The sequence below is a fragment of the Peromyscus californicus genome, unplaced genomic scaffold (assembly GCF_007827085.1).
Source record: "Peromyscus californicus insignis strain IS unplaced genomic scaffold, ASM782708v3 Scaffold_5__1_contigs__length_169319896, whole genome shotgun sequence".
Classification (NCBI taxonomy): Eukaryota; Metazoa; Chordata; class Mammalia; order Rodentia; family Cricetidae; genus Peromyscus; species Peromyscus californicus.
Genome location: NW_026294573.1, coordinates 37,028,304 through 37,049,641, shown reverse-complemented (window position 1 = coordinate 37,049,641; position 21,338 = coordinate 37,028,304). Strand labels below are relative to the sequence as shown.

Here is a 21,338-nt window from a genome sequence, read left to right as displayed (position 1 = left end):
AAAAAAAAAAAAAAAATTTCTGGGTTCAAAATCCCAGCACTGCATAAAACCGGTTTTGAAGCCGGGCGGTGGTGGCACACGCCTTTAATGCCTGCACTTGGGAGGCAGAGCCAGGCGGATCTCTGTGAGTTCCTGGCAGCCTGGTCTACAGAGCGAGATCCAGGACAGGCACCAAAACTGTACAGAGAAATCCTGTCTCAAAAAAAAAAAAAAGAGGGGTCGTTGTGATGCCAGCACTCGGGAGGTGGAGGCAAGGAGGATCAGAAGTTCCAAGTTGCAGAGGATGTAGTTCAGTTGATAGAGCTCTTGCCTATTATGCCCTGGGCTCAAACCTCAGCCCTACATGGTGGCTGTACTTTCATCTGAGCACCGAGGATGTGAGGGCAGGAAGAGTAGGAGTTCAAGGCCATCTTCTCCTACCTACGGAATGAATTTGAGGCCAGCCTGGGATACATAAGACCTGTTTAAAAATAAATAAAAAAAATAAAAATATAATCTTAGAATGCAAAGAAGCCATCCTCTCCTACAGTGGGGAAATGGAGGTGAACAGAATCATAAGATTCAAAGTTTCTTGCCTCCTACACAGTGAGTTTGAGGGCAGCCTGAGATTCATGATCCCCTATCTAAAAGGAAAAATTTGGAGCTGTCGAGATGGCCGAGGGGTACAAGGAGGGTGAAGAACACTTTTTCAGAAAACTCAAGTTCAGTTCCCAGCTCTCATGTCAGGAGGCTTAGAACTATTTGTAACTCCAGCTCTAGGGAATTTAACACCTTTTTCTGGCCTCTATGAGCACCTACATACAGGTGACACACATATAGATAAAAAAAATTCATAAATAGAATTTAATTGAATCATCATGATATACAACTCTAGGCATTTTGTTTGCTTAGAGGTTGGTTTATATCTGTTTGGGGCTTTGTTGTTTTTGAGACAGGGTCTCACTATGTGGCTCTGGCTGCCATGGAACTCACGATGTAGACCAGCCTGGCCTCCAAATCGTGGAGCTCTGCCTAGCTCTGCCTCCTAAATGCTGAGATTAAAGACATGCACCAGATCTTTTTCTTTTCTGTTTAAAAATAATTATGTTGCCGGGCGGTGGTGGCGCACGCCTTTAATCCCAGCACTCGGGAGGCAGAGCCAGGCGGATCTCTGTGAGTTCGAGGCCAGCCTGGTCTCCAAAGCGAGTTCCAGGAAAGGCGCAAAGCTACACAGAGAAACCCTGTCTCGAAAAACCAAAAAAAAAAAAAAAAAATTATGTTATTGGGGCTGGAGAGATGGCTCAGTGGTTAAGAGCACTGCCTGCTCTTCCAGTGGACCTGGGTTCAATTCCTAGCACCACAATTCTCAACTGTCTGTAACTCAAAGATCTGACACCCTCACACAGATATAGATGCAGGCAAAACACCAATGCACTGCCGGGCGGTGGTGGCGCACGCCTTTAATCCCAGCACTTGCAGTGCTTGGGAGAGAGAGGCAGGCAGATCTCTGAGAGTTCGAGGCCAACCTGGACTAAAAAGCAAGTTCCAGGACAGCCAGGGCTATACAGAGAAACCCTGTTTCAAAAAAAACAAAATAAATAATAATAATAATAATAATAATAAATTATTTTGTTACCAGAGAGTGGTGGTGCAAAGCCCTTAATCCCAGCACTCAGGAGGCTGAAGGCAGATCTCTGAGTTTGAGGCCAGGCTGGTCTACAGAGTGAGTTAAAGGATGGCCAGGATTATACAGAGAAAACTGTCTCAAAAAATTAATTTTATGTGTATGTGTGTGTGCCTTAGTATATGTCTGTGTACCACATCCATGCAGGAGCCTGAGGAGGTCAGAAGTGACCTAGACCAACAGGTCATTCTTCAGGGACAGGTCCTGAGAGAGAGGACCAAGAGATGAGAAGATAAGGAGAAAGATGAATTTGAGATGGGAGGTCTTGCACAAGCTATGCCAAGCAAGCCTATTAGGAAGTACAGCATATTATATACTAATTCCAGGGGAGAAGTGGGACAGAGTCAGCAGAAATTATCACACAATGGCAGTAAGTCAGAGGGAAGCTAATGGAACAGTGTTGTGTAAGGGGAACATAGGGTATCTCAAGAACATTACAGACCAAGCTCACGGAACCCCTCAGACTGATAACCATAGCCCCACACGGTGGGGTGGGAAGAGTTGGGTTCTCAGGATCTGAAGCTTCAGCTCCCCCAAGGCCCTGGCTTCAGGCCATTACTTGCCTTGCCAAGCATGTTCCTGGTTTTCAGAAGAGCTATGTTCCTTCTCCATACATCAGGGTCTCAGGAAAAGCCTCGGTCAATCTGGCCCTCACCAAGAAGAGTGTCACATCCCCTGGAACTGGGTTAATGAGGGTTGTGAGCTGTCATTTGGGTGCTGGGAACTGAACCCTGGTCCTCTGCAAGAGAAGCAAGTGTCTTAATTGCTAAGAAATCTCTCCAACTCTCCCACTGCCCTTTTTGAGGCAATTTCATGTAATCCAGACCCCAGATGGGCCTGATACTCCCCTCACATATCTGAGACTGGCCTTAAACTCCTGATCTTCCTGCCTCTACCTCCTGAAAGGATAGTCTTAGGATTACAGGGGTGAGACAGTATGCCTGATTTAATACCCTTCACATACACACACACATACCTTAATCCCATCATTTAGGAAGTTAAGACAAGAAGTTCAATATCAAGTTTAAAGGCAGCTTGGGCTAAGTAGTGAGTTCCAGACTACAAAGGGAAACTCTATAATTCTGTCTCAAAAAAGGTATAGTGGCATATATCTGAAAATGCTGGGAAGAGAGTTTCGTAAGTTTAAGGTTAGCATTGACTACATTAGTCTTGCAGAGAGAGGGGAGCTGGCTAACTATGTTGCCCAGGCTAGCCTGCAATACCTGTGTTTAAACAAACCTGCTTTAACCTCCCTGATTTGAGACTACAGGCATGGGCCACCAACCCTTGGTTATTTTCTTGTTTTTTTTTCCAAAATTTTTATTATTTTATGTGCAAAGGTGTTTGCCTGCATGTGTGTCTATGTACCATAGGTATGGCTGGTGCCCAGAGAAAACAGAAGAGTGTATCAGATCCCCTGGAACTAGAGTTATAGATGGTTGTTAGCTGTCATATGACTTGGGAATCAAATCCAGGTCCTCTGGAAGAGCAGCCAGTGGTCTTAACCACTAAGCTCTTAAGCACTCAATCTCCAGTCCTTATTTTATTTCTTATAAATTTTTTAATAGTGTGATATAGCATAGGTTTAGAAATGTACAAATCCATGAGTTTTTTTTTTTCAATGCAACCACAATCTGGATAAGGTACAAATGTCATCAGCATATCAGATACTTGCAAAGGGAGATATTCGTGATACATTTTACAAATTAGACTGAAAGAGATTAAAACAATTTATAATCTGTCCTAAATTATATAGCTAACCTGGCGGTGATGGTACATGCCTTTAGTCCCAGCACTCAGGAGGCAGAGGCAGGTGAATCTCTGAGTTGAAGGCCAGCCTGGTCTACAGAGCAAGTTCCAGGACAGCCAGGGCTACACAGAGAAACCCTGTCTCAAAAAAAATAACAACAAAATTACAAATTTGAAATAGTCCTGTCAACTTGAATTGAATTTTGCATTTAAGTTTTCTTTTCCTTGGCAGAAGTGGGCAAGATCCAGGGTTGTTTGGGTATAGCTCTTGTCTTTCCCCCCACCTGTCTCCTCTACACTTCATCTCTCCTCCCTTTAGGAATCAGTCCGTCCCTCCTGCCCATTACTTCCCACCTACTTTCTGAAGTAGTAATATCTTCATAAACCAAATTGCCACTCCAGGGATGGTGTTAATAGGCCAGTGACATGCCAGCTGAGAATGAATTCACCAAGATAGAAAACAAAGCAGAAAATGTATTAAGTACACTGTGGTACATCCCCAGTGGACAAGAGAGTACAAACTTTTCAGCAGAAGCATTTCAAGGACTAACTTTCATGAAGGCATTTCTGTGAGGGCTGTCAGATGATGTTTCAATGTCAAGGAATCTCTGTTATTCAGATCTAACAGGTGGGATACCCCTGTGCACTCATATGTGAATTATTAGGTGAACATTATTTTGAACCTCATTATTTTGCCAAGGAGTAAGTTTTACAGAGTTGGTTATCTGTTTTAGGGACTGTGCAAGGCAAGCATTGGGTGTGTGTGTGTGTGTGTGTGTGTGTGTGTGTGTGTGTGTAACTTCTGATAGCCTGAGTCTGTTAATTAAAGATTAATATTCTCTACAGAGGTATCAGGATCGATTGCAGTTGCAGTCAGGGCTTGTTGAGGTTAACTCCTTCTGGTCCTGTCAGAATCAGCAGAGGCCTTACTCTGAGCTCAACCCACTTTGATATAAAGCAGCCTTATTCTAGGCTAGAATAATTTAACACAGCCATCCTTCCCAGAGCAGTGTCCATATAGATGTGTCACTCTATCATAGTAATGGCAATTAGGAGCCAGGTATGGTGGCATATGCTTAAAATCCCAACACTCTGGATAAGGACTGAGGCAGGAGAATTGACCTGAGTTAAAGGCCAATCTGGGCTACAAAGATTCCAGGCCTGCCTGAACTAGAGTGAAACCCTGAACTAGAGTGAAACTCAAAAAATAAGTAAATTTGCCAGGCAGTTGTGGCACATGCCTTTAATCCCAGCACTTGAGAGGCAGAGGCAGGCAGATTCTGTGAGTTAGAGGCCAGCTTTGTCTACAGAGTGAGTTCCAGGACAGCCAAGGCTACATACAGAGAAACCCTATCTTGAAAAACAAAACAAGGGGCTGTAGATTTAGCTCAGTGGTAGAGCGCTTGCCTAGCAAGCACAAAGCCCTGGGTTCAGTCCTCAGCTCTGAAAAAAAAAAAGGGGAGGGGAAGAAAAACAAAACAAAAAGTAAATTCAGATTCCACTTCATTGTATCAGAATTTAGAATCCCTCAAGCACATCTTAGCCCCGCAGATTTACCATCAAGAGACACATACTATATTTCCCATTGAGTGGCCCCTGCAGGTGTCAAACAGGGAAGTGAGCTTCAAGAAGAGACAAGAAGCCTGGCGGCGGTGGCACAAGCCTTTAATCCCAGCACTCGGGAGGCAGAGGCGGGCGGATCTCTGTGAGTTCGAGGCCAGCCTGGGCTACAGAGTGAGTTCCAGGAAAGGTGCAAAGCTACACAGAGAAACCCTGTCTTGAAAAACAAAACAAAACAAAAAAAAGAACAGACAAGAATGAAAACCCTGTGCAGATCAATTTCATCAACCTGGATCATTCGGTGAGTCTAATGCCTGGTATTTCACTGTCACCAAACTTAAACAGAGTATAATTTTGGGAATGGTTTCCAGGCAACAATCAGTCCAATCAGTCCAATTCTAGGTACACAATAAAGCTTAAGGTGTCACTATATCATGAATGTGGGTTCTATAGCTAAAAGGCCTAGAATCTAGTGTGGTCTCTGAATGATAGCATAGAGGTCAGCAGGCCATAAGTACATGTGACATCTTCCCTAAGGATGGGTAACATTCTAGGGAGGGGAGAGTCTGGGGTAACCATTATGGGGAATTTGGGTTAGGTTCTGCCTCTATAGCAAAAGATGGGCGAGGTCTGTCTCCACATACAGCAAAATGGTCACCAGGTGGTCAAAAAAATCCGCTTGGCTTTTCTGGATGGAATTTGATTTCTCTCTCCTCCACTGAGGAGACACCCCTGCATAATTAACATTCCTGGTTCTCTTAGTGCTTCTCTGTGAGTACAAGGACCTTTGCAACCCCACATCTCATCTTAGGACTTCCACCATCTTCTGCAAGGTCTAGTGGGCTCTCCTTTCTTTTTCCTGCTGAATCTGGCTTCTTAAAAGTCTGAAGTCCAACAATCAGTAGTCACCTTGCCAACTAACGAACTGCTGAGTCATTGCTGTTACCCAGATGCCTCCTGTCCCAACTCTGAGACTACAAAATGTCACGTGTGAAGTGTAACCCCAGCCCACCAAGGATTTTTCTAGTTGGGTTGGATGTGTATTGTTTAGAGAACTAATCTGTTTGCTGAGGAATGTGGTGGATCAGGTCTCTAATCCCAGTGCTTGGAAATTGGAGGAGGCAAGAAGGTCAGTAGCTCAAGATCAGCCTTGGCTATATAACAAGTGAGAGGCAAAGCTGGGCTTCATGAGACCCTGACACAAAATAAATAAATAAAGCCGGGCGGTGGTGGCGCACGCCTTTAATCCCAGCACTCGGGAGGCAGAGCCAGGCGGATCTCTGTGAGTTCGAGGCCAGCCTGGTCTCCAAAGCGAGTTCCAGGAAAGGCGCAAAGCTACACAGAGAAACCCTGTCTCGAAAAACCAAAAAAAAAAAATTTAAAAATAAATAAATAAATAAATAAAAATCATAATTTTGAATGATATAGTTCATGATTTGGGGAATTACCCTAGTCTGCTTTCTATTCCTATGATAAGACTCTGATCAAAACAAACTTGGGGAGGAAAAGGTTTATTTCATCTTACACTTCCATGTCACAGTCTATCACTGAATGAAGTCAGAACAGGAACTCAAGCAGGAACCTGGAGGCAGGAAGAAGAGAACCTAAAGTAGAGACCAAGGAGAACCACGGTCTTACAGATACAATCTGGCTTACAGATACAATCTGGTTTACAGATACAACTCAGGAACACCTGATCAGTGTTGCTAGCATGCACAGAGGGTTGCAGCCTCTCACATCATCATTAATCAAGAAAGCACCCCCCACAGACATTCCAACAGGCCAATCTGATGGCGGCAATTCCTCAACTGTGAGGGTCCCTCTTCCCAGGTGACTCTTACTTGTTGTGTCAAGCTGACAAAAACTAACCTGTTGCAGAATATTTGTTTACATTGTAAAGATGTGTCCCTGCCTAAGGCATCTTCTGATTGGATTAATGAAGTAAAAGGTAGCTATATAAAGAATAGCTAGGCAGGAGAGAATAGGCAGGACTTCCGGGTAGAAAGAGAGAAACTGGGGGGAGGAATCTAGGCATGCAATTTCGCCAGCAGACTCAGGGCAAGTCGGATATGCTGTACTAAGAAGAGGTAACCACGTGGCAGAATATAGATTTAAAAATATGGGTTAATTGGGCTGGAGAAATGGCTCAGAGGTTAAGAGCCCTGGCTGCTCTTCCAGAGGTTCTGAGTTCAATTCCCAGCAACTACATGGTGGTTTACAACCATCTGTAATGTGATCTGGTGCCCTCTTCTGGAGTGCAGACAGAACACTGTATATGTAATAAAGAAATAAAGCTTTAAAAAAATATATGGGTAAATTAAGCTATAAGAGGTAGTTGGGTAAAAGCCTAAGCTGAGGCTAAGCTTTCATAATTAATAACAAGTCTCTGAGTCATCATTGTGGACTAGTGGTCCAAAGATAGCTCGACAAGAAAGCTTGCTACACTAACCAGCACAGACACATAGTGTCTGCTTAAAATAATTGTCATTGCAGCCAGGCGGTGGTGGTGCATGCCTTTAATGCCAGCACTCAGGAGGAAGAGGCAGGTGGATCTTTGTGAGTTCAAGACCAGCCTGGTCTACAAAGCAAGTTCCAGGACAGAGAAACCTTGTCTTGAAAAACCAAAAAAAAAAAGTCATTGCTTTAACAAAGCTCTATTTCTGTCCTCTTAGTGTTACCAGAGATTTTAGGTAAAAACCTGGGACCTAGCAGCCCCAATAAGCTAAGTTTGGCCACTTGTCCCCAGTACATCAATTAAATGTACAAGTTGGCTCAGTGAGTAAAAGCACTATAACATGTTGAAATAACATGATGTATTTAACTGTGGAGGAGGAAAAAACGGGTGAGACTTTTATATATCTAGGCAGATAGTATCAGCCTTTAGCAAGAGTCTCCCTGTAAAGGAGTAGGGTGAAGAGCAACTGGGAGTTATTTTTGGTCTTTTTTTTTTTTTTTTTTTTTTTTTTGGTTTTTCGAGACAGGGTTTCTCTGTGTAGCTTTGCGCCTTTCCTGGAACTCACTTGGTAGCCCAGACTGGCCTCGAACTCACAGAGATCCGCCTGGCTCTGCCTCCCGAGTGCTGGGATTAAAGGCGTGCGCCACCACTGCCCGGCCTATTTTTGGTCATTTTAACCAAGCCTCCAGGAGCACTTTATCTTTTGAGGCTTGGCTGATAGCTGTATTGCAGGAAGGCAAGGGAAGAGAGGATAGGACTGGGACAGAAAAGGCTGTGGCTGAAAGGTATCCCTGTAGGCCGGGGAAGCAGTTTGGAAATCTATGGATTGAATTAATGTACTGAAAGTAAAGCCAGCTTTTAAAAGCCAGTCAAAGCTGGGCTGGGCTGGTGTCAGAAGCACCAGTCTTAAACTGAGAATTAGTCAAAGTCTCCTGGCACAGGCTCTGGGGGTTGGGCAGCCTCAGACAAGCCCTGTTGAGGGTAGGAGGACAGTCCATCCACTGAGAGAGGCCTCAGCCTACCCAGAGGGAGCTGGGATAGTTGCTTTGGATTTGAAGCATCAAGGCACAGTTGCTAAGGCTATGGGTGGGAAGGGGCAGAGAGATTTGGTAAGTCCTGCAGAGAGCTAGATAGAAGAGGAAAAGAAAAGAAAAAAAGTGTAAAGGTCCTAGGAGCAGGATTGGTGCCTGAAAGAGTAAGGTGAGAAGCAGAGCCGGGCGGTGGTGGTGTATGTCATTGATCCCAGCACTGGGGAGGCTAGAGGCAGGAGGATGTCTGTGAGTTCAAGGCCAGCCTGATCTACACAGTGAGTTCTAGGACAGCCAGGACTGTTACACAGAGAAACCCTGTCTTGAAAAACCAAACCAAAACAAAAAAAAAAAGAAAGAAAGAAGAAGAAAAAGAAGTAGAAAAAGTCTATATATAGGAAATTTATTGCTGCTTCTCATTTCGGATTCTTCTATGATGTTATCAAGATCTTTGAGAATTTGGAAGTCAAACACCCCATTTTTTCAGCTATTGGGTCAGTTTATACTGGAACCAGGCTGAGTAATCACTTTACCCTTGAGGCACAGTTCAGAAAGGAGGAAGTTTAAGTTTTAATTTTGAAAAACTAGGAACCCATGCTGTTAAGGAGAGCCCAGGGTGGTCTGAGGATTCCAGCCCCACTGACAGGTGTGCCCAGAAGGATTTCAGGCAGCAGCAGAACCTCTCCGGGAGAGGGAGGAAAAGGCACAAAGCAATGGCAGCCGACCTTTACCACACCAAGCTTCTAGCTTGGCAGTGCCCAGGGGACTGTCTCACAGGCACCTTGGAAGAGAAACCGAAGACAGAAGGGATCACGTGCCATTTATAGGGGTATATATGAGTCCAGTGTTGGGCAAGAGCACAGGAGGCAATACTCAAGGTCCTTAGAAGGAAGCAAGAGAGAGAAATCTCCTGATGGATTACCCAGAGGGCAGTCGGAAGTTCAGACCTGCTAAACACTGCATGTAATTTTGGGTGTCTGTAGAGTCACCCCGGCCTGGACCTGGAAGTCCCAACAAGCAGACAGCAACTCTCATGCAATCAAAAGGTGAGGCTGGGAGAAAGGAGTAGGGGAGGACAGAATGAAAGCCAGGGTCCAGGAGTTAAGCCTGAGATGAGCAGCCAGCACCTGATGCTTTCTGGACTGCAAAGAGGTCTTTGCTCCAAGCACCTGTCCTCACACATGGCACCAAATGTAAGAAGAGAGAGAAGGTGGCTCTGGAGGAGTGACGTGTTTATTTCAGAATAAACCTGAGAAGGGTTCTCATCACAGGGAAGAGTGGACTTCTCGAACGTGTGAGGGTTTTCGTCAGGTCTGAGGTGAGGGGGTTGAGTTCCTATCCAGCCACACAGAGTTAATGTTCAACTAGGACATTCGGGTTTGATATTGTTTTGACTTAGGTGCTATTCCAGCTAGCAAGTGCTCCCAGGAGGGGGAGGGAGCTGGAATGGAGTTGCCTCTGAGCCCTGCTCTTGTTCCCACAGGCACATGCAGCCAAGGCTGAGGACCTGTGTCTGAAGCCCAGGATGTACCTTGTGGAAAGAAAGACCGGACTCCCATAAGCTGTCTGCCGACCTCCACATGCACACTACGACACACTTACCGACATAAACACGCACACACAGAAATAAATGTAGTAATTCTTATAAAAAATAATTTAAAACTTGCTAACATGTGCATATGTTGGGGTATGTATACTACATACATGAAGGTGCCTGCAGAGGCCAGAGAGGGTGTTGGCTCTTTTGGAGCTAAGTTGTTTTGAGCCTCCTGACTCCATGCTGGGGACAGAGCTCCTCTCCTCCGGAAGGGCAGCAAGTGCTCTCAACTGATGAGTTAGTCCTCCAGCCCCATGGTAAAAAATAAACTTTATTTTTTTTTGAGGTTTATCGTATTTTGTATGTATGTATGTTTAACCTATGTGCGTGCATGTGCATCAAGTGTGGGTCTAGTGTCAGAAGAGGGCATTAGATTCCCTGGAACTAGGGTTATGAATAATAGTGAGCCACCACATGGGTGCTAAGAACTGAACCTGGGTCCTCTGAAAGAACAACAAATGTTCCTGTTTGTTTGTTTGTTTGGAGACAGGGTTTCTCTGTGTACCAGCCCCGGCTGGCCTGGAACTCACTTTGTAGACCAGGCTGGCCTTGAACTTACAGAACTCCACCTGCTTCTGTGGTAATATTTTGTTGTACCTTAATAAAATTTGCCTGAAGATCAGAGAACAGAACAAGCCACTAGATTAAACACAGAGGCCAGGCAGTGGTGGCACACACCTTTAATCCTAGCACTCAGGAGGCCGAGATCCGTCTGGATCTCTGTGAGTTCAAAGCCACCCTGGACTACATGAGATTGACTCAGTCTAGGAAACAGAGACAGGCAATGGTGGCACACACCTTTAATCCCAGTATTTGGGAAGCACACACACGCCTGTAATCCCAGGAAGTGATGGCTGGGCGGAGAAAGGTATATAAGGGGTGAGGAGGCAGGAACTAAAGCTTTCTGGCTGAAGCCTTTCAGCTAGAGCCCTTTTTGGCTGAAGCCTCTTTTCACCTGGACCCCCTTCGACTGAGACATTCACTGAGAGGATTTGTGGAGTTGGCGAGGTGAGACATGGCAGTGGCTTGTTTCTTTATCTCTCTGATCTTTGAGCATTTACCCATCTGGTGCCAGGTTTTTATTTTAAGGCCATTTAGGATTTGAGCAACATGCTTCTGCCTTCCCAGGGCTAGAATTAAAGGTGTATGCCACCACCGCCTGGCACAGCAAGTGATCCTAACCATTGAGCCATCTCTCCAGTCCAATTAAAAAAATTTTTTAGAGATTTATTTATTTTATGTGTTTTATGAGTGTTTTGCCTTTATATATGTGTATGTACTGCATACATGCCTAGTGTTCTCAGAGGTCGGAAGAGGGCATTAGATCCCATGGAATTGAAGTTTCAGATGGTTGTAAACTACCAAATGGGTACTAGGAACCAAGCCCAGTTTCCTTGCAAGAACAAGTGTTTTTAACTACTGAGTCACCTCTCTAGCTCTACATTCATTTTTAAATATTATTTATTTATCTATCTATCTATCTATCCTGGAATTAGCTTTGTAGATCAGGCTGGCCTCTGCCTCCCAAGAGCTGGGATTAAAGTATATTAACCACTGTCCGGTTAATATACTTTATTTTTATTTATGCATATGTATGTAGGTATGTGCATGTGTATTTGTATGTCCATGGAATCCAGAAGATGGACATACAAGATGGAGTTACAAGTGATTGTGAGCTGCCTAATATGGATTCTGGGAACAGAATTTAGTTCTTCTGCAAAGGCAGTATGAACTCTTAACTACTGAGCCATCTCTCTAGTCCAGGAAAGCTAAAAAGGCTATTGTTGTTGTTGAGATAGAGTCTCACTATGTAGTCCTGGCTGAACCCACAGACATAACCCTGCCTCTGCCTTCCTGAGTGCTAGAATTAAGGTCATGGACCACCACGCCAAACAAAAAAAGCTACATTTTTTTTAATTTGTTTTGTTTTTCAAGACAGGGTGTCTTTGTATAGCCCTGGCTGTCTTGGAACTACCTCTATAGATTAGATTCAAACTCACAGAGATCTGCCTGCCCTTTGCCTCCTGAGTGCTGAGAATAAAGGTGTGTGCCATACCAGACAAAAGCTACATCTTATCATCAAGTGTTCTGTTGAATCTAAGGAAAATGTGTATGAACAAACCTTGTTAAATGAACCTTACCTTCCTAGTCGCCTCTCTACACAATTAGGGACCGTATGGTCTTTAGAATAATTTCACTTCACCAGGGTTACAATAATGAGACCCTATCTCAAAATCACTAACAAACGGAGTCACTTGTGCCAGCCCTTCCTAAAGTAACTAAAACCAAGAGGTTATTAAGAAATGATTCTTGTGCACGCCTTTCAATCCCAGCCCTTGGGAGGCAGAGGCAGGCAGATCTCTTTGAGTAGACAGCCAGCCTGGTCTACAGAGTGAGTTCTAGGACAGTCAGGGTTACACAGAGAAACTGTGCCCTGAAAACGTGCCCCCACTCCCTACCCTATCTCTCCCCTCCCCCCCCCAAAAAAAACAGGAAAAATTAAGAAGACATAGGAAGGAAAGGGAAACCATGAGAAAGAAAATAAAGTTGAGCATAGTGGTACATGCCTTCAATTCCAGGAGGAATTCAAGAAACAAACAGATCTCTGAGTTCAAGGCCAACCTGGTCTACATAGGGAGTTCCAGGCCAGTCAGAGTTATATAGTTGAGGCCTTGTGTTTAAAAAAAAAAAGAAAGGAAGGAAGGAAGGAAAGAAGGAAGAAAAAGGGAGGAGGGAGAGAATAAGAAAAAGAGGAAGAGAAGGAGGAGGAGGGGGGAGGGGGAGGAAGGGCTTGCTTGTTCTGCTGACGGAGTCAGAAACTTTGGACCAACCTGCCCATGAAGACAACACGTGTTCCCCTGAGTCTTTGAGGATAACAAGTCTTACACAGCTCCAGACTAAACCCTAGCAAGCTGTGATCTGTCAGAGCGTACCTGAACTTAACTAGAATCATGTTGATGACAAGAACTAAGGACTTGAGGTGCTACATATATAGAAAGGGTGCTCCTTTTACTAATTTCATTTATTTTTAAGGTGGGCGATGGTGGTGCACACTTTTAATCCCAGAATTTGGAAAGCAGAGGCAGGCGGATCTCTGGTCTACAGAGCTAGTTCCAGGATAGCCAGGGCTACACATTTTTTGGGGGGTGGGAGATGTTTTAGGACAGGGTGTGTTTTAGGACAGGGTTTCTCTATGGAGCCCTGACTGTCCTGGAACTTGCAGACCAAGCTAGCCTCGAATTCACAGAAATCCTCTTACCTCTGACTCCCAAGTGCTGGGATTAAAGGCGTTCAGACTCCTGCCTTAGTTTTTCCTATTGAGAAGAGATCTCGCTATGTATCCCTGGCAGGTCTGAAACTTCCTATGTAGACTTCAACTGAGATTCTCCTGCCTCTGCCTCCTAATCGCTAGAATCACAAGCCTGAGCCACCATATATGGTTTCCCTGTTTATTTTTATTTATTTATTGTAGTGCTGGGGAAACCTCTGAGCCACACCCCTAGCCTTCAGTGGCTCACAGATGGTGGGAAATGGAGAGCATTCAGTGCCCATCTTAGCTTTCCTTAAACCAGAGTGAATGATTCTCACAGGCATTTTGTTGTCTTTTCCCTGATTGCATATGCATTAAAGTTCTCATTTTGTTTTGTTTTGTTTGATGTTTTTGAGATAAGGTCTCTCACTATGTAGCCTTGGCTGGCTTGGAACTCTGTATGTAGACCAGCCTGGCCTCCAACTAACCCAGGTGTTCTCAACCTGTGGGTTGTGACCCCCAAAGGGGTCACATATCAGATATCCTGCATATTAGGTATTTGCATTACAATTCATAACAGTAGGGCTGGAGAGATGGCTCAGAGGTTAAGAGCTGAGTTCAATTCCCAACAACCACATGGTGGCTCACAGCCATCTATAATGAGATCTAGTATCCTCTTCTGGCGTGCAGGCATACAAGTGGACAGAATACTTTATCCATAATAAATAAATAAATCTTAAAAAAATTCATAACATCAGCAAAATTAAAGTTATGAAGTAGCAACTTAATTGTTTTATGATTGGGGGGGTCACCACAACATGAGGACCTGTATTAGAGGGTGGCAGCATTAGGAAGGTTGAAGACCGATACTAACATACATCAATCTGTCTCCTCCTCCTCCTCCTGAGTGCAAGCTTAAAGGGGTGAGGTATCCTATTTTTAATTTTTAATTGTATTGTAATTTTTGTTTTGTGTATGTGTATGTCAGGTGTCGGTTCTCTCCATTTACCATGTATTTCCTGGGGACTGAACTTGGGTTGTCTGTCTTGGCAGCTGGGGCCTTTTTCTAGTTTTTTAAAAACAAGGTCTTGAGCCGGGCAGTGGTGGCGCACGCCTTTAATCCCAGCACTCGGGAGGCAGAGCCAGGCGGATCTCTGTGAGTTCGAGGCCAGCCTGGACTACCAAGTGAGTCCCAGGAAAGGCGCAAAGCTACACAGAGAAACCCTGTCTTGAAAAACCAAAAAAAAAAAGAAGTGCCTGAGGACAAGAGCAAGCCAATATTTCAGCAGCTGGCACCAGTGGGTTCCACACACAACAAAGGTGGGACGCGAAGGTGGGAGGAAGGCATATTGCGGGGGGGGGGGGGGGGGGGGGGGGGGAAGGATATATGAGAGGGAACATGATCATGGATGCAAGTATGAAATTGTTTTTTGTTTTTTTGTTTTGTTTTGTTTTGTTTTCCCGGAGCTGAGGACCGAACCCTAGCACATTACCACTGAGCTAAATCCCCAACCCCAAAACTGTTTGTTTTTAAGTGCCTGAGACACTGGTGAGATGGCTCAGGGTGGGTAACTGTGCTTCCTGTGTAAACCTGAGCTTGTTTTTCTAGAGTTTATGTAACTCCAGGTAAGAAGAGAACCAACTCCACACAGGGGTCCTCTGACCGCCACATACATACTGTGGCAAAAGTGCACCTCCCATACACATACACCTCCACAGTGATAGTAAATACAAAAATTAGAAATTAAAACCGAAGTGTCTGCCGGGCCGGTGGTGGCGCACGCCTTTAATCCCAGCACTCGGGAGGCAGAGCCAGGCGGATCTCTGTGAGTTCGAGGCCAGCCTGGACTACCAAGTGAGTTCCAGGAAAGGTGCAAAGCTACACAGAGAAACCCTGTCTCGAAAAACCAAAAAAAAAAAAAAACCGAAGTGTCTCATTCCCAAGTACACACAGAATAAGAGGCGGCTGCAAGGGGCTGGAGAGATGGCTCAGCAGTTAGGAACTCTGGCTGCTCTTCCAGAGGACCCGGGTTCAATTGCCAGCACCCCCATGGCAGTTCACACCTGTCTGTAACTCCAGTTCCAGGTAATCTGATACCTTCACACCAATACATAAAAATAAAGTTAAATAAATTGTTATTTGAGAAGAGACGACTGCAAGGCATGAGAACAAGAGAAGCACACACATCACAAGTCAGGCGGCTGACCGGTTTTGTTCCCTAGCATTCTCTTCACACAGTGTACAAAAATCCCACAACAGAGAAGCAAGGCTGAACTCTGCAATGGATGACTGCTTTTTCTCCTCCACTTCTTTCTCCCTATGACCTTTACTGGCTGGAGTGGAAATGGAAGGCAGTTTCTTGTTTGTTTGGTGTGTAGGTGTGTTCCTTTGCCAATAGGATGCATATGTGTAGAGGCTAGAAGTCAACATTTCCATTTTACGGTTTTTGAGAGTCTCACTGGATTTGGAGCTCACCCACTGGTTAGGCTGGCTGTCCAACAAGTGTCACAGATCCTCTTTTCTCTACTTTACCATGTAGACTGAGATGGCTTTGAACTCAGCGATCTGCCTGCCACTGCCTCCCAAACTATGGGGTTACAAACATGTGCCACCAAGCCTGGTCCTTGTTTGTTTTATTGAGACAAGGTCTCATGTAGCTGAGGCTGGCATGGAACTCCTGATCTTCTTGCCTCTACCTCCCAAGATCTAGAATTACAGGCATACATCAGGAACATAGAAATGAGTATAGAGCTGAGAGAAGGGCGTCTTACAGACTGCACAAGCTGTGTTCCTGTTTACACAGCTTGGATTGCCCGGTCTTTATGACAAAGCAAAGTTTAGAAAACAACAAGATGTCTTAATTCTGGAATGACAAACTGTATTAACAGAGCTAGTTATGAGATCAATCATAGGACCTAGAGTGGTCTCGAAACCAAGTTAGGTATGAAGTCATTAAGAAAGCTGCAGCATAGCCGGGCGGTGGTGGCGCACGCCTTTAATGCCAGCACTAGGGAGGCAGAACCAGGCGGATCTCTGTGAGTTCGAGGCCAGCCTGGGCTACCGAGTGAGTTCCAGGAAAGGCGCAAAGCTACACAGAGAAACCCTGTCTCGAAAAACCAAAAAAAAAAAAAAAAAAAAAAAGAAAGAAAGCTGCAGCTGTACCTTGGTAGCTGTGTCTCCTGACCGTGAGAACGCTCCTAGGTGGTTAACAGTCCTTGAAGTTGCAGATAGATTGTTCCATTACAAAATAAGGCACCAGGGTGTCCCCACAGGTACACTAAAGGGGCTGCAAAAGACTCCTTGGTTTCACTACCTGTGGCCTTGCCCCTGGTCCTCTCTTTGTGAGCTACTTAAATGATCATCAGGTAAAACGCCCTGAAAGAGAGATCCAGTCCACCATGATTCTGGAGGAAAATGTTATCTCACCCCATAAATATGCCACCTACCTCATAAATAGTCACTTAAAAAAATCTCCAATGCAGAACCCATTCTGCTACCATCCCTCATTAGGGATAGCCCACTTCCATCTCTCTTGGGAAGGCTTTCTTGGATTTGCTAAATAAACTTCTGCTTAATCTGTCTGCTCTCTCAACTGAATTATTTCCAGAAGACAGGAACTGACAGAACCCTTCTAACACCAGCATGTCTGGCATCACCAAGACAGACAGAAATCCTGTTTTGTTTTGTTTTGTTTTTTGAGACAGAGTTTCTCTGTGTAACAGCCCTGGCTGTCCTGAAATTCATTTTGTGGACCAGGCTGGCCTCTAATTCACAGAGATCCGCCTGCCTTCACCTCCCAAGTGCTGGCTGGGATTACAAGCTTGTGCCACCACAACTGGTTGGTTTGTTTTTTTTGAAACAGGGTTTTTCTCTGTGTAGCCCTGACTGTTATGGAGGTTGCTCTGTAGACCAAGCTGACCTCATAGAGATCTGCCTGACTAAAAACTGTTATTTGGCCGGGCGGTGGTGGCGCACGCCTTTAATCCCAGCACTCGGGAGGCAGAGCCAGGTGGATCTCTGTGAGTTCGAGGCCAGCCTGGGCTACCAAGCGAGTCCCAGGAAAGGCGCAAAGCTACACAGAGAAACCCTGTCTCGAAAAACGAAAAAAAAAAAACAAAACTGTTATTTGTCTATACTTACATGTGTCTGCATGGGGGTATGTATGAATGAGTCCAAGTGCCCGTGGAAGCCAGAAGAGGAAGTCAGACCCACTGGAGCTGGAGCAACAGGTGGGAAGATTGTTTAGAGCTACAAGTCAGGGAGAATTGGAATAAAACAGTGCCTTCTGGAAGGGACCACTGAACTCATGAACTCATACCAGCTGTGGTTGTCTGCAGAAGGCCAAGTCATTCAATATTCTCCTGTGCAGGAAAAGGAGACTCATAAGCACCCACCTCTAACTGAGGAACTATTGACAGTTGATGGCTCTTGGGGGGAGGGGAGTCAGTTTTCTTTAAGGGTGCAGTTCCACACATTTAATACATCCCAGTGGAAGGTCCCGTGCCCATGAGTATATGGGCAACACAAATTGAGCTCAGTGGGTTATTTAAAAAAAAAAAAAAGCTGGAGAGATGGGTCAGTGGTTAAAAGCAGTGGCTGCTCTTGCAGAGGACCCAACTTTGGTTCCCAGCACCCATATGGCATTTGACAATTATTTGTAACTCCAGTTGCAGAGGATCTAATGCTCTCTTCAGAGGGCACTACACACATGTGGAATACAGACAAACATTCAGTCAAAACACCCATACATATAAAATAAATAAACTTAGAAAAATATTACATGAAGCAGAAGGATCAGTGCAAATTCAAGACCAGCCTGGGCTACATACTGAAAGCCTGTCTCCAAAACCCAAAATAAATAAAGTAATAAAAAGAAATTTGAAAAAAAAACTGATCTGATATATTTTGGGATGAAATGAAACAGTCAAGAGCACTAGTAGTGTGGTGGTATTGTGTTCCCCAAAATATTGTGCACCCTAATAAACTTATCTGGGGTCAGAGACAGAACAGCCACTAGATACAAAGGCTAGAAAATGGTGGCACTCACACCTTTAATCCTAGCACTCCAGAGGTAGAAATCCCTCTGGATCTCTGTGAGTTCAAGGCCACATTTGGAAATGGCCAGGCATGGTGACACATGATTTAATCGCAGAAAGTGAGCCTTTAATCCCAGGGAGTGGTGGTAGAAAGCAGAAAGGTATATAAGGCGTGAGGACCAGAAACTAGAAGCATTTGGCTGGTTAAGCATTTGGCTGGTTAAGCATTTGGCTGGTTAAGCATTTGGCTGGTTAAGCATTTGGCTGGTTAAGCATTTGGCTGGTTAAGCATTTGGCTGGTTAAGCATTTGGCTGGTTAAGCTTTCAGGCTTCTAGCAGCACAGTTCAGCTGAGAGCCATTGGATATGAGGACACAGAGGCTTCCAGTCTGAGGAAACAAGATCAGCAGAGAAGTTGGCCAGGTGAGGTAGCTGTGGCCGGTTCTGCTTCTCTGACCTTCCAGCGTTCACCCCAATAACTGGCCTCAGGTTTGATTTAATTAATAAGAACTGTTAAGACTCATGCTACACTAGTAGGGCCGGGCAGTGGTGGTGCACACCTTTAGTCCCATCACTCAGGAGGCAAAGCCAGGTGGATCTCTGTGAGTTCCTGGTCTACAGAGTGAGATCCTGGACAGGCACCAAAACTACACAGGGAAACTGTGTCTCAAAACAACAACAACAACAAAAAGGGCACTAGTAGGAATTTAATTATAGCAGTTATTATTTGCTGTTATTTGTTATTATTGATTAGACTGCTGTAAAGTAGCCTGGGGTAGAGCTGTCACCTCCTCTCTCCTGCTCTCCCCCTCTAAAGTGCAACTTAGCCCGACAGGGTCAGGATGATTCAGGACTCTATATGTAGCTGTACATTTTTCCTCCTTCTACATGAGGGCACACCCACAGGCACACTCACACATGTAAATACGCACACACCTTTATGTAGAGCTACAGCTGCTGGCATCGGAGATGTCGTGGTATCGGGGCAGGAATCAGCCAGAAAGATCCATGCTGAAGTGAGGCAGTGAGAAGAAGACTGCAGCCAGCTAAAACCACTGGACTGTGGCTGGAAAGGAGGAAGGAAGGAGAGGGAGCGGGATGGGCAGAGCTGACAAGGCAGGGGAAAAACCACAGAAGGAAGCAGACAGCCTAAGTCATGGGACAATACTGATTTCCTCTCTTCATTTCCTGATTTTACAGACTGCTATTGCACATGTCACCCACAAACAATGCTCTGTTAAAAGTGGGTAGAAGTGATTGAGTTAGCCAGGCATTATGGCATTGTGAATTCAAGGCCAGCCTGGAATACACAGCAAGAGCCTATCTTTTAAAAGAAATGCTTTTTGTAACTTAGTGGTAGAGTGCTTGCCTAGCATGTACAAGACCCTGAGTTTGCTAGGCATGGTGGTGCACGCCTTTAGTCCCAGCACTCGGGAGGCAGGGGCAGGCAGATCTCCATGAGTTGCAGGCCAGCCTGGTCTACAAAGTGAGTTCCAGGATAGCCAGGGCTACAAAGAGAAACCCCATCTCAAAAAACCACGAAAAAACAAAACAAAACAAAAAAATGACCCTGAGTTTAATCCTTGTACCATGTACATAAAAGCATGATTTATTCATCCGGTGGACAGATATTTAACGATATCTGTCATGTGCTGAAAGCTTTCTGGAAGGATAGACAGTTGTCACTCAGAAAATTAAAGGAAGCAGCAATCTAGACAGGACTAACATAACAACTTATGAAGGAATAAAGCAGGATCCTACATTCCAGGAACTATACCTTGTTGAATATGGCAGGAATTAGGCTGGGGATGTAGCTTGGTTGGCAGATTGCTTGCCTAACATGCATGAAGCCCTGGGTTCAAACTTGGGTACTAAATAAACCTGCCACAGAGCTCTTCCAAGTTCAATTCTCAGCAAGCATATGGGGGCTAAGAGCCATCTGTAACTCTATTCTAGAGTATCAGACGCCCTCTTCTGGTCTTCAGGGGCAATGATGCATGCATGTATATGGTGCAGAGACATACATGTAGGCAAAATAAACACCCATATGAGTAAAATAGAAACAAATACATCTTTTTAAAAAGGGAACATAGGTGACTAGCATAGCTGACACATGATTCTCACTAATAAGGAGGTTGAGACACAGGAACCTGAGGGGGGAAAAATTAAGCAAATCTATTAGAAAATAAAGGAAAGATTGGGAAGCTGGCTCAGTGGGCAAGACTGCTTGCTCTGCAAGCCTGTGAACCTGAGTTCAAAACCCCAGTGCTTACATAAACCTGGGCATGGCTCTACATGCCTATAGGTCCAGCATTGGGGGTGGCGTGGGGGTGGGGTGAATCATGAGTGTTTACTGGCCAGCCAGCCTAGAGGAAAAGGCAAGTTTCCAGTTCATCAAAAGACCCTGTTTCAAGGCAATAAGACACAGAATGATAAAGGAAGATTCCTAACATCCCATTCTGGCCTCCATAGGAATACATATGGGGGTATACATCCACTACTCACCTTCATGTTCTGAACACACACTTGTTGTGGGATATTTGTATACTGTGTGAAAATGTATTGCTATAATTGGTGCGATAAAAAGCTGAATGGCCAGTAGCTAGGTAGGAGGTATAGGCAGGATTTCCATGGAGAGAAAGGAAGAGGAGATGCAGAGGAGGCGCCAAAGAGACATGGAGGGAGACATACAGAATGAAAGAAAGGTAAAAAGCCACATGGTAAAATGTAGACTAATTAAAGCAAATTAATTTAAATTATAAGAGCCAATAGGACAAGCCTAAGCTAAGGCCACACTTTCACAATTAATAATAAGTTTCTGTGTCCTTATTTGTGAGCTGGTGGCACAAAGAAAAATCTCACTACACACATACACACTGATTTCCAATACACACACCCCATATAGAGCTGGAGAGTTGGCTAAGAACACTCAAAGCTTTTCTAGAGTATCTAAGTTTGGTTCCCAACACCCACATGGTGATTAACAACCATCTGTAACTC

General features: G+C 44.7%; 1 long non-coding RNA gene across 1 annotated transcript; it reads right to left on the bottom strand.

Moving 5' to 3' along the window:
- Positions 1-2,032: 2,032 nt before the first annotated feature.
- LOC128097542 (uncharacterized) lies at positions 2,033-19,438 on the bottom strand. Its single transcript, XR_008213894.1, has 3 exons — positions 19,275-19,438; positions 17,444-17,520; positions 2,033-2,402 (listed from the first exon to the last, which is right to left on the bottom strand). It is a non-coding gene; the product is annotated as an uncharacterized LOC128097542 (long non-coding RNA).
- Between the last annotated feature and the right edge of the window lie 1,900 nt (positions 19,439-21,338).